The 13249-nt window shown below is 40.5% G+C and overlaps 1 pseudogene; it reads left to right on the top strand.

Moving 5' to 3' along the window:
* LOC108788715 overlaps nucleotides 1–11545 on the top strand; it is a 12149-nt pseudogene extending 604 nt beyond the window's left edge.
* Nucleotides 11546–13249: the final 1704 nt, after the last annotated feature.

The raw sequence follows: 13249 nt of genomic DNA, 5'->3' as shown, positions 1-13249 counted from the left end.
TAGTGCATATATATAAGTTTAAGATAAGACAGAAGCTTGGTGCTTCTTGTGCAAACTCACTGGCCCAAGTGGCTCCGTCGGCTAACGAAGGGAAGGGGGGGAGTCCAGTGACGTCGATGTCCGTGACGTCACAGGATCTCCGACGGAACTCCAGGAAGAACCGGAAGCCGGCGGAGAGGTGAGTACCGATCAAAAGAATTTGAATCGATCAAAAAAAAATTACGATTAATTGAGGAATTAATCATTAATTTCCACAGTCCACCTCGGCCACCTCGGCCGATGGAACATTTGGCAGTTCCTTCTCTGCTATTCACCCCTATTCTAAAAGTTCTAAATGTCTTGGAGACACATTCATTGTTTCAGTTGAAATGTTCAATTATCTGGGGGAAAGAAAAACCCACGGAGGAGACTTTTTACGAGCCCGGATCTTTTCACCCAACCTCGGAGCTGGAGCTTCGGGAAGAATTGAGGACTTTGACAATGGCACCAATAATATCTATTTTACATTATTTTGGAAAGGATGTGTATCCATATCTATTCTTCTACTACATCCAAGCGAAGGAGTGTCTGTTTTATGGAAATTACAGAATGCAAAATACAAATATATCATTTTCACAGGGCAGTTCCTTAAAATGACATTAAACCCTCAGATTTTTTAACATAAATCAATAGTGTAATGTGTGCCTTACTGTAATCCATGGTTGTTTCCCTTCTCTTTGCTGCTCTTCCTTTTAAATCTGTATCTGTTCTCATGCTGGGCAGAACTTCTGTTTTGCAGCAGACTGCCTTGTCTCCGGAATGGCTACATGGTGTCTGTGTGTAGGTTTGAAACCTGAGCCAGCACTACAGGAAGAGGCACTGAGCTGCAAAGGGAAGTTCTCCCCAAGCATGAGAAGACATGAGGATTTAAAAGGAAGAGCAGCAAAGAGAAGGGAAACTACCATGGATTACAGTAAGGCACACATTACAGTATTGGTTTATGTTAAAAAATCTGAGGGGTTAATGTCACTTTAACAATACTAAAGAGGTGCCCATTGAATGTGGCTTTCAGTTGGCCTCGAAACAAAAGGAAATGTGTGAATATTCAGATAACAAATATGAAAATAATTTCTATTGCATGAAACTACCTGGTGTTCCGTGTGAGGCGCTTAAAGACTGAAGAGTGATAATACACCTTATTTTTACCTCAACAAAAAGGAGAAGCAAATGTTTGTAAGGTCATTTGAATTTATGGCTCACAAGAAACAAAATCAGCAAGTCCATTTTCCTAAATTGTTTTAGTGAAGAAATCTACATTTCTTTTTATAAAGGAAGCTCCACTAAAGGTTTCGAGTCAGATCCTCTGGTTTCAGGTTTCCGACCCCCCTTTTGGCTCATCTGGACACCAACACTGCAATTACGATTTGAAGAATGGAAATCATACTCTGGAAGCAATTCCACCATCAAATTTAATTGAACTATGAGTTAAATATAACACCCTCGGGCTCCTTCCTCCTGCGTTTTATTCAAATAGAGCTTATCTGTACTCTATGTCTGAGCTCTATGGCAGTGAAACACATCATAGAGAGGAGTCCTAGTGCGTTAAGTTTTGAACTCACAGACCAATAAAATTTGATGATGGGATTGCCTCTTTCTTCTTCATATCGCTGTTACATTAACTTTTATCTTGAATAATTGGGATTCCCAAGGAAGGTCAAAATTCGTAGTCGGCTAGTCTCTGGATAAAGATAATATACTACATTGCTAGCTATAATGATAACAAAGGGCATAGTTCAGAAATTGAACAGAAGTGCAAGAAATCTGTGTACATATCAAGCAATTATATATTTTTTTAAACTTTTTTGGTTTTTAAAGCTGAGCAGGCTAAGTAAAAGGAAAAACAACAGCAGACAGAAGCGTAGTCAAGAGGCCGAGTCCACAAGCTGACGGTAGTAGTATAGGAGCAGGCAGAAGCATAGTCAGAGATCAAGCCGAGGTCAGTAGCCAAAGGTATCAAGTATGAAGTGGTAGACGATGAGAGTAGTCGGTGAATCGGCAGCCAAAGGTCGGTACACGGGTAGCAGTATGAGCAGATTGTATAACAGGAGGAGCAAGGAAACAAGATATTGGCAGGAGCACAATAATCTGGCAAACAGGAAGTGCAGAGTCATGGCTTAAATAGGAAGTTCAAGGGAGCAGCAAGGAGTTCAGAGTTCAGCAGAAACTAGGTTTAACTGAGGATTACACATGAGATCAGACAAGGAGCTTTCCAAGGTTCTAAGGTGGCTCAGCAGGTAGAACCACTGCCAGCTACAGCAGAGGCCCTGGGTTCAGAACCCGTCCCTGACAGTTCTATGATCATCAATGAATTTCCATTATATTTTAAATGCAAGCAGTTTAAGTACCTACATTTGATTTGGTGTCAGCCATTTGCAGTCCCTGTACAGTAGAGCTCAGGCCGGGGAAGGAAGGAGCAGTACAAGGAGCCAAGTGTTACTGAGCTGCAGCAGAAACAAAATCATATCTCCTCTTCTGTCAGACAGGGCAGTGGTTTGTGGACTGAATAGCCTGAAATACAAATATTTTGGCAGGTAAAGCAGCTCCTTTATATGTGTGTCTTCTGCGTATTTGAGGAGCCTATAAACAATTAGCCCCGTGAAGCTCTATGAATGTTCGATTTGTGTGAATAGGGTAAAAGATGAACTTTCTTCATATATTTTCTTTTCGCGTTGAATGTAATGTAATGTACTATCACATTATGGCCACTAGCTGGAGCTCAGGAGAATAGGAAATAATTATTTCCTAGCTCATTAGCTCTATCTAGTGGTCAAAGTTTGGTATTACATTTGTCCTGAAAAGTCGTTCTTTTCTAATTGTACAAAATGAACGTTCACAGATTGTTTATACATAGACCCATTAGTGTTTTCTTGGAGTTTATTTAAAGATAGTAAAGTATAGATCCAAAAACATAAAACATTGTGTAATGTTGGGGAGCTCACAGAGCACTCGCACAGCGTTTTTACATTAACAAAAAGTCTTTATTTTTCTTTCAAAAGGCAGATAATCAAGAAGTCCAACATAAAATAGCTTGCTGCAGCATATAACAGATATGGGTTCACCAATCCTTGAGTTGTCCCTCACACTCACAGTGTCCCAGTCCTGTAACAGTTTTCTCTTCCTGCTCCGGCCTCAATCCTCAGGGCCACTGTCCTCCAGACAACCTCCAGACAACCTCCAGACAACCTCAGTAACGTGCCAACCTGCACAATATGTTTCACAAACCTGCAGCTCCCTGTTGCACTGGCCTCCACTCTGACTCCTGGGTGGAGTTCTTCTGACTCACAGGTGGGGCCCTGAACACATTCCAGCACACTCTTCATGAGGGTTGGACACAGGTGCACAATTAGGTGCTGGTCGCTACTAACCCATGGACCCTGGAATGGAGATTTCATCCCACCCAGAGCTCTAAGAAATCTCCTGGCTCCAGGATCCCAACTATGATCCAGAAAACAAGGAAAGGACTAAAAAGGAACTTCTTTCCTGGTACAAGTAATTTCTTCCTGGAGCCACTCAGCCCCTCTGGCTGAGAACCCTGGGTGACTTTGAGGTCACCGAATACCGTGGTATTGCCACGCAATGCCACAATTGTTCAAGTTTTCGCTTGGTCAGATTGATGTAGGTTCAGATTTCTGCTAATATACACTGTCTTAAACTGGAAACTTGGCTTGGTTGTGTATTTGCACAATTTCTTGTTTCTCAATGATTCTGCAAAGTTTTTTCCAAAAAGGTACTTAAAAAGGGATCAAAGTTTTCACGCAGACCTGAAATTTTACCTACAACCAGCCATAAACCAGTAGAATTTCGACTAAGGAGAAGGATAGAGGGATTTGGTTTTATAAGAAGGACAGTTCCTCCCCATGAGGGACATTTGAAAGATTTGCTAACACTGACAATATACCAGTAGAAATTTCTGCAAAAACATGTGCATTTGGAATGTTTATTCATGTTTCTGATAGTTAATGGGGTCAAATTGATGATCATTTTCAATGGTAGTCAAATTATAATAATGAATGTGCTGCATTTTCATTCATTCATTATTATAATTTGATACATTTAGAGGGTAACACTTCTTATAGTGCTTGCAGCTACACGGGGTTTGGTGCAAAGTGCTATTTGTCATTTCATTTCAATGTTAGTGGGGAAACAAAATCGAAGGAGTCAAATGGAAAATTTATCAAACAAAATTCTAACAGTGAATGTGGTTTTCATTTGGGAAAATCCATTCATTTCAAAATCAAATATTACATTTAAACGAAGTTTCGGACAACATTCGCCAAGTGTCTGTTGGCATTATCACATGTTCTGAGGAGATGTTTCCTATGAATGTTCATGTTATGGCCAGCTTTAGAGAAGATATGTGAGGGAGTGGTAAAGGAGCAAATACAAGAATATGTGTGGGTAAATAATAATTTAAACTAGGGATGCACAGATACTTTTCGAGTACCAGTGCTGATACTTGGCATTTTCATGAGAACTACCAGGGTTGCAGCGCTTGCAGCTGGGACCTGGCTCTGGCACTCCACCTCTGTCCTGAAATCATTAGTCTGTATTGTTTTAGAAAAACTGTCACATGACAATAAACAAAAATGTATCAGTACTCGTACTTGTAAGTACTCGGCAAGTACCAGTACTCGTACTGGCAAAACTGGTATCTGTGCATCCCTTTATTTATATTTATAAAAACAAAATCGTACATTAAAACAGAGATGTACAAATCCCAGGAGCTCCGTGTGCTCCTTACAAATGACAGCTGCCTCCTAATTTTTGAATTTTTCTCTAGTCTAGTCTAGTCTTGGAGCTCAAAAGTATCGGTACATGTACTCGTACTTGTACCGAGTACTGTACTTGGTATTTGTACAACCCTAATTTAAACAATAGCCAAAAGACAAGTTGTCAAATAAATCTACTTTCTTTGTATGAGAAAGTAAGGGGAAATTTAAACAAAGCCGTGGATGTAGATGTAGAATGTATGGACTTTGCTATACCATTTGACTTTGTTCCCACAGGCAGGTGATGCATTTCTAGGCAAAAACTTATTTTTTTAAATGTTTGGTTGAGTGGGGAGGAGTTAGACATTCTGTCAATTTATTATTGCTGTCTGGTAGATAAAAGATGTAACAGCATGCAATTCCAATCTGCAGCTTCTAGAGTAAGGAAAATGCTTTTCATTTAGAAAAATTCCCTTTCATATGGCACTAGTGCCCCTAGATGGCGTTGGCTAGTTGGTGATTGTGGCAGCTCCCCTCCTGCACCATACCAGGCCACTTGTCCTCAACATGGGGCAGGGTCCCTATCAGACCCGGCGCTAGCACAAGGCAAGTCAGGCGGCCGCCTGAGGGCGCTGCAGGGTGAGGGCGGAAAAAAAAGGGCATTTTGTACAAGTACAAAATGCCCGATGTTTGCGCTATGTTTTTGTTCACTTACCTTCGGTGTGGGAGAGCAGCGGCGAGTCAGCGCTGGTCCAGTGGGAGGAGTTAACTTTTTTTAAAAAAAAATTTTGTCTTTTTAAATGTTATTTTTTTATTTTTAAAACTTTTTTAATTTAATTTTTTACATTTTATTTTAATGCTGGGAGCCAGCCTGCTATTGGATATTGTAAAATACAATAGCAAGCTGGCTGGCTATTGCCCGCCCACTGCCTGCTGTCAATCAGCAAAGGAGGGGCCTGAAGGAGAAAGTTCTCTATCAGGTCCTCCCATGCTGATTTACAGCAGGCAGTGGGCGGGCAATAGCCAGCCAGCTTGCTATTGTATTTTACAATATCCAATAGCAGGCTGGGTATGGCTCCCAGCCTGCAGACGACGAGGAGGCAGGGGGGCGGGGCAATGGAGCCGCGGCCGGACCGGGGCAAGAGAAGAAGACGGACCGTGGGAAGAGGACGCTGGGACATCAGTGGAGGTACGGGGGGCAGCTAGGAATGCAGCGGTCTGTGTCCCCGCTGCCTCCGTTAACACAGGCGCAGAGAGCAGCGGGGATTTGCAGGGACACAGGCCGCTGCAGCCACAGGCAGCTGCCGGTACATTTAGGAAAACTATGGACCCCGGTTCGTAAGTACGGATTGTCCATAAGTCGGACGTCCGTAACTCGGAGACTCCCTGTATTTTATTGATGTTTGATCATAGTTAAAGTACATACCTTTTAATAATAAATACATTTTTTGTATATAACAACAACACTATATATATATATAGTATAGTACATGACTCACATTTGAATTGGACAGAGTTTTGAAGTTTTTAGTTTTATGTTTTCTCTTTAATGTTCTTCTCACTCTTTTAGGGTGTTATGGTCAATGAAAGTTTGCTGTGGTCCTGAAACTTTCAATTTAAGGGGCAAACTTTTCTATGATACTGCATATACTTCATGGAATGTCAATCTTAAGGTGTATTTAAGGCCAAAATGTGTTTTAAGTAATGGACAGTGTAATGTGAACACCCCTGTTACGTTTTTATTGCTATTTGCGTGTGTGTGTCCCCTGGATGGGCTCACTCTCGCTATTTGTCTTCTCGACATTTACCATAGGGACAGAAGGTGATAGGAAATCCAAAATTGTACAGTTTCACCAGAACTGGAATAAATTGGGATTTTCCCTCACTTTGGGAAGATTTACACTTAAATTCTATTATGAAGATAGTAAAAAAGGGATGATATCCCCAGTGGGATATAGAAAAATCCTAACGAAGATTTTAACCATTTTATGCTTTACCAAAACTAAAAAATAACCCTTACCTATATGGCTTACACAATAGCTACTGAAAGTTCACAAACACATATAGCTCACCTGATATTTGTTTTATATACATTTTGCAGGACGTTCTAGAAAACCAGAGTCAAACTGCAAAACCGGGGAAGATCCTTTATTGCCGAGTGGTTATTTTTTCAAAACACAATGGAACCCTGCCAACTGTAAAAGTTATCTTCCTGAGTCCTCTTCTGCCATCAGCAAATGTCTGTCTGGTAAAATGATCTATTTTATGGGAGATTCAACATTGCGCCAATGGATTGAGTACATGCCAAAAGTCATAAAAAGTGAGTGATCAAACTAAGATATTGAAAAAAAAAAAGAGTGTTGTGTAGTAGCTTATAAATACCAGTGAAAAATCAGCTTCCCTTAATTGAGTGTTGTCAGAATAAAAAAGGTTATTGGTTCCCTATTGGCTCGCACTGTTCTTTTGCTTTCTAAACCAAATAATAAGGCAACCAATCAGTGACCATGCCTCACAGAGAGCCATAGTGAACAGGTGGAGGTGGACAAGAGGACATCAGCTAGTGGGTCCCGGATGGAACCAGTGCCAACTGACAGTTACCTATTTCTGTGGTGGAAGGAGGAGGGGCTTGTAATGAAGATTATTCGCACTCCGGTAATATGGAAACTTCTGTTGGCCGCACTGTCTTATCAGCGCTTTCCATTCAAGGCCAGGGCCGCCGTCAGGGGGGTACGACCGATACAATTTTCAGGGGCCCCAGCCGCTAGGGGGGCCCGTAGCTCCAAGCCATAATTTTTTCATATAGAATTATATTAACAGTAGGTGAAATTCATAAAGTTGTCAGTATAATAGAGCAAAATATGTAACAAGGGAGAAGAAATGTAACAAGGGAGGGTCTCTATGGGGTCTATTCACTAAGCTGCCGCAGGCAGCCGAGTGAATGCCCGACCTAAAGCGAAGTGAGTCGAACTCTGTTCGGCTACTCACTTCAGGCTGGTACGGCTGATTTCAGCTGTATATCGGCTTCGCGTGGCTTCGGGTCGGCCGAACATGCTCAGCATGTTTGGCCGACCGGAAATGAAGAAGGAGTTCTGGATCGGCTAAGCCGAACCTCCGGCAGGCTACTTGCTGCTGTTCGGTCTATTCTTATAGATGCCGAATAGCAGTGAGTGAATAGCCGAATGCCGAGAATGAGCAGAGCAGAACAGAAAAATAGTTAAAAAAGTAGAAAAAAATAGAAAACGATTATGCGGAGCTAGCAATAACAGCTAGCTCCGCCCAACAGTTTTCTATTGGTCGGCGGTTCTGCTGCCGTCAAAAAAAACGGAAAAAAAACTCTCCCAGGTGCTCCGGGAGTCTCCCACTCTCGGCTGCCCAGGAGAGAAACACTGCTTTTTCTTTTTTTTCTTTATTCTGACACGGAGCCGAGTCAGAATAGAAAAAAAAAACATTTTGGCCATAGGAATGTATTGCTAGATTCCTATTGGTTTTTTCAATTTGCAATAGCAAACCAGCTATTGTACCTGCCCTCTGCTGCTATCAATCAGTAGTGGGGACATGATGGAGAACTGCAGCAGAGGGCGGGTGCAATGCTATTTTGCTATTGGCTATTGCAATGCATTCCTATGGCCAAAATGTTTCATTTTTATTTTTTTCGGCTCCGTGTCAGAATAAAGAAAAAAAAAGAAAAAGCAGTGTTTCTCTCCTTGGCGGCCGGGAGCAGGTCCTTCGGCTGCTCCCTGTATGTATTTACTGTGTGTATTACCACTGTGCTGAGTATATACACATCATTTAAGCTCAAAGTTCCCTCTGACATGTACTGATCTGTTTCAACGAATTAGCTGGTAAGTTTTTTTTTATTCACTTTGGATAGCTACCTTTTCCCAAAGAACAACCCAAACTCAGTTCAGTTGTTTGATCACTTTGATACAAAGCTTTTGTTCATTTAGATTGACTTTAGACTTGTGACTTTTTTTGTAGGACTCCTTTGGTAGAATTTGCCTGTGTGAGTTTCTTTCCTTGGCTTTGTAATAGTGATAGCTAGGGATGAATAAAGTGAATAGAGGAGTACATGTAATATACACTGAGTGGCCAGATTATTATGACCACCTGACGTTTGTAGGCAAATTAGCTATAATTAGCTATAATTTTGCGCTGAAGTTGCTAGAGGGCCAGACCATTATAAATAGGGAAGCAGGTTGTTTACCACGACAGTAGAAGTGATTTTTTTTCTGAAGATATGGGTAAACAACGTGATTTAACAGCCTTTGAACGTGGGATGTTGGCGCTCGAAGCCATGGAGCGAGTATCAGCAAAACAGCAGAATTCGTTAAATGTTCAAGAGCAGCTGTTGTTAATGTGTTTAAAGACTGGACTGTCAGCCGAAAATCTGGGTCTGAACATGCGAATTGTGGCCGTCAGTGTCTAGTCAATGTTAGGGCAGAACGGAGAGTGGCAAGACTGGTACAAGACAACAGAAGGGCAACAGTGCAGTGTCAGATTCCTCGCATCACCTTTCAACATCTCGTGGAGTCACGAGGCGGCCCAACTAAGTCATCTCGTGGAGTCATCTCGTGGCCCAACGAAGTACTGATGGGGTGGTCATAATAATCTGGCCACTCAGTGTATATTATTATAAACAGAACCCTATGCCCACTGTTATCCAAAGGAAGGTAAAAAAAAATTATATTATGGTAAATGCAGATGGAAAAGTAAGACACTTCATAAAAGGGGAGAGAGAACTAATGGGGTAAAGGAGGATAATTCAGCCAGAAAGATGGGGATGGTGCACTGAAAGTGGATAAGGACACATTATTGATTTCTGACCTTTTGGCATTATTCCAGTCTACTTAAATACAGTCTATTGATTATAACAAGAAACTATTTGTTTTGCTTTAAGGTGTTGTAGCATGTCAAGCTTCCAGATCAAAAATCCCAAAATCTTTGTATGTTTTTCTATTATTTGCATCACGGTGCTGAGTTACATCATTCACCTAAACATATTCAAGGTATGTCCTTAAATCAAATGAATACTGTATCCTACTTTGATGTTTGTATGTGATGTTTGCTATTAAATAAATGCTTGTTTTCATTTTACCCTCGTATTTTAATAATAAAGTATCACTGACCTTGGGTCCAGTCTCACTTATGTTGTATTTTAGTAAGCAAAATTGAAGAGTTAGTATAGGGTTATACTTACCATTTAAGCACTTTCAGGGCAGTACCTGGGGCAGTAGGCAAAGCGGGGTCACAGAGACTCTTAACAAAATATGATAACTGTATCCTGATTTATTTTCCTTTTTTTGACCACCTCTGGTCAATTGTGGCTAAATTTAGCAAGAGAACTTTATGTGGAAGGGGCCAGGAGATGTTAAAAAGAAGCAGAAGAATCCTTACCACTCAGAGAACTTAGGTTTATGTTTTTTGGTGTTCTGCAGTGACAGCTAGCTCTGCCCAACTGTTTTCTATTGGCTGGGCAGCTCTGCTGCCGTAAAAAAAAAAAAGCAGAGGTGTAAGCCGTGAGTGGGGGAAGGGAATCTTGATGTCCTGGGTTAACAGGAAGTGAGTTGAATGATACTCAGCGAAAAGGAGCATGGCTGAGTTGGTAAGTCTGTGGGGGAAAGCTTTGGAGATTGGGTTAGTACAGCAGCCAGAGCTGTTTTTTTTATTTTAAGGAGCTCTGAGCGGTCCACTTCACCTGCATTAGGCGTGAGGATGCCAAGGGACATGCCCCAGTCAGAACAGAGTAGGAGAGAGTTGAGCACTCACTGCTGCAGGACAGAGCATCAGGTGAGTATATCTTCTGTGTTCTACTCAAGCTATCCAAAAATAAAAAACAAAACTTTTGGCTTGCCATTGACTTTCACCAACTATTGGAACTTTCCCCATGAAATAACAATTCTATTTTTTTCTTAAAGCCTAAAACAACCCTATTTCATCCAGCCCAACATTCTCTGGTGTCTAAGGAAAATTTAGAGCCTTCAAGAACTATATCCAGTGACACCGACCAGCAAGTAAATAAGCTGCTGAGTTCCATGAAGCAAAGACTAGTGAAATCAACATTTGTAAGTTTCAACGTAACAAGCAGCGCTAAAAACAGCTTTGCCACCATTTTAAATAATGTCTCAAATTTATGTGTTGGAGACACATTAATTGTTTCAGTTGAAATGTTCAATTATCTGGGGGAAAGAAAAACCCACGGAGGAGACTTTTTACGAGCCCGGATCTTTTCACCCAACCTCGGAGCTGGAGCTTCGGGAAGAATTGAGGATTTTGACAATGGCACCTATAATATATATTTTACATTATTTTGGAAAGGACGTGTATCCATATCTATTCTTCTACTACATCCAAGCGAAGGAGTGTCCGTTTTATGGAAATTACGGAATGCAAAATACAAGTATATCATTTTTGCAGGACAGTTCCTCAACAATAGCAAAGAGGTGTCCACGGAATGTGGCTTTCAGCTGGCCTCAAAACAAAAGGAAATGTGTGAATATTCCGATAACAAATATGAAGAGAATTTCTATTGCATTAAACCACCTGGTGTCCCGTGTGAGGCGTTTATAACACTGAAGAGTGATAATACACCTAATTTTTACCTCAACAAAAATGAGAAGCAAATGTTTGAAAGGTAATTTGGATTTATGGCTCACAAGAAACAAAGCAACAAGTCAATTTTCCTAAATTTTTTTGATGAAGAAATCTATATTTCTAGGTTCTGATTCAGATCCTCTGGTCTCAGGTTCCGGCCCTCCTCTTGGGCTCATCTGGACTCCAATGCTGTAATCACGATTTGAAAGATAGAAAGCATACTCTTTAAGCAATTCCACCATAAAATCTAATTGAACTGTGAATTCAAAATATAACACCCCTCTGGCTCCTTCCTTCTGTGTTCACACAGAGCTTAGCTGTACTCTATGATTGAGCTCAATGTCAATGAAACACAGGTTTGTAAGATTGTAAGCTCCTTGAGGGCAGGCACTGAAGTGAATGTGCAACTATGTAAAGCGCTGCGTAAATTGTTGGCGTTAAATAAATACCTTTAATAAATAAAATCAGTGAAAGGAGTCCTAGAACGTTATGTTTTGAACTCACAGACCAATAACATTTTATGGTAGGATTGCTTCCAGGGTGCAGTCTTTTTTTCTTCATATCGCTATTACATTACACTTTAGCTTGAACAATCGGGGTTCCCAATGAATTCCAAACCAGTATTCACAGTCAGCTAGTCTCCAGAAAAAGATAATATCATACTGCATTGCTAGCTATTATGGCAACAAAGGGCAGAGTTCAGAAATCCAAGTTCATGTCAAGCAAGAATTATTTATAATGTTTTTGTTTCTAAAGCTGAGCTCCACGCTAATATAAAAGGAACAACTTCATGCAGCTCTCATCAATAGAGGTCATCAATATATTCTTAAATGCAAGTAGGCTGGGGGAAGGAGGAGCAGCACAAGGAGCCAAGTGTTACTGAAACTGCAGCAAAAAAAGAAATCTCCTGTTCTACCAGACAAGACTGTGGTTTGTGGACTGAATAGCTTGAAATACAAATCCTTGGACAGGTAAAGCAGCTATTTTTTGAATAGGTCTGGTGTGTATTTGAGGGGCCTATAAACAATTGGTTCTGCGAATCTCTATGAATGTTCATTTTGTGCAAATAGGGTAAAAGATTAAGTTTCTTAGCATATTTTCTTTTCAGATCGAATGTAATGTAATATCATATTATGGCCACTAGATGGGGCTGATGAGCATAGGAAATAATTTCTTCCTAAAATCCTCAGCTCCATCTAGTGGTTATAATTTGGTATCACATTACATTTGACCTGAAAAGTTGTTCTTTTCGCACAAAATGAACGTCTACATGGATTCGCAGGGCCCTCCAAATTGTTTATAAATAGACCCCTAAGTTGCTTCCAAGAGTTCAGCTTTAATGATAGTAAAATATAGATCCAAAAACACAAGATTGTAAAAGTTTTCACTTAGTCAGTCTAGAAACTTGGCTTGGTTTTGTTTTTGCACAATTTCACAAACCTGTAGGTTTACCTAAAACCAGCCATAAACCAGTAGAATTTCAACTAAGGACAGAGGGATTTGGTTTCATAAGAGGGATTTGGTTTCATAAGAGGGACAGTTCCTCCTAATGAGGGACAGTTGGGAGCTTTGCCAACACTGGTTATACACCAGAAAGTTTGCCTTGGGAATGTTTGTTAATTTTTCTGATAGTTAATGGGGTCAAAATGATGATCAATTTCAACCATACTGGTGAAAAAATTGAAGGAGCGAAATGGAAAATTTCTTAAACAAAATTCTAACAGTGAATGTGGTTTTCGTTTGGTAAATTCCATTCATTCCAAAATCAAATGTTAAAATCAAACAAAATTTCGGACGACATTCACCAAGTCTCTGTTGGCATTATAACATGTTCTGATTAGATGTTTCCTATGAATGTTCATTCCAGTGTATGGCCAGCTTTAGAGAAGATATGTGAGGGAGTGGTAAAG

Source organism: Nanorana parkeri, unplaced genomic scaffold (assembly GCF_000935625.1).
Source record: "Nanorana parkeri isolate BGI_ZX_2015 unplaced genomic scaffold, ASM93562v1 scaffold346, whole genome shotgun sequence".
Classification (NCBI taxonomy): Eukaryota; Metazoa; Chordata; class Amphibia; order Anura; family Dicroglossidae; genus Nanorana; species Nanorana parkeri.
This window is presented reverse-complemented; position numbering and strand designations above follow the sequence as displayed.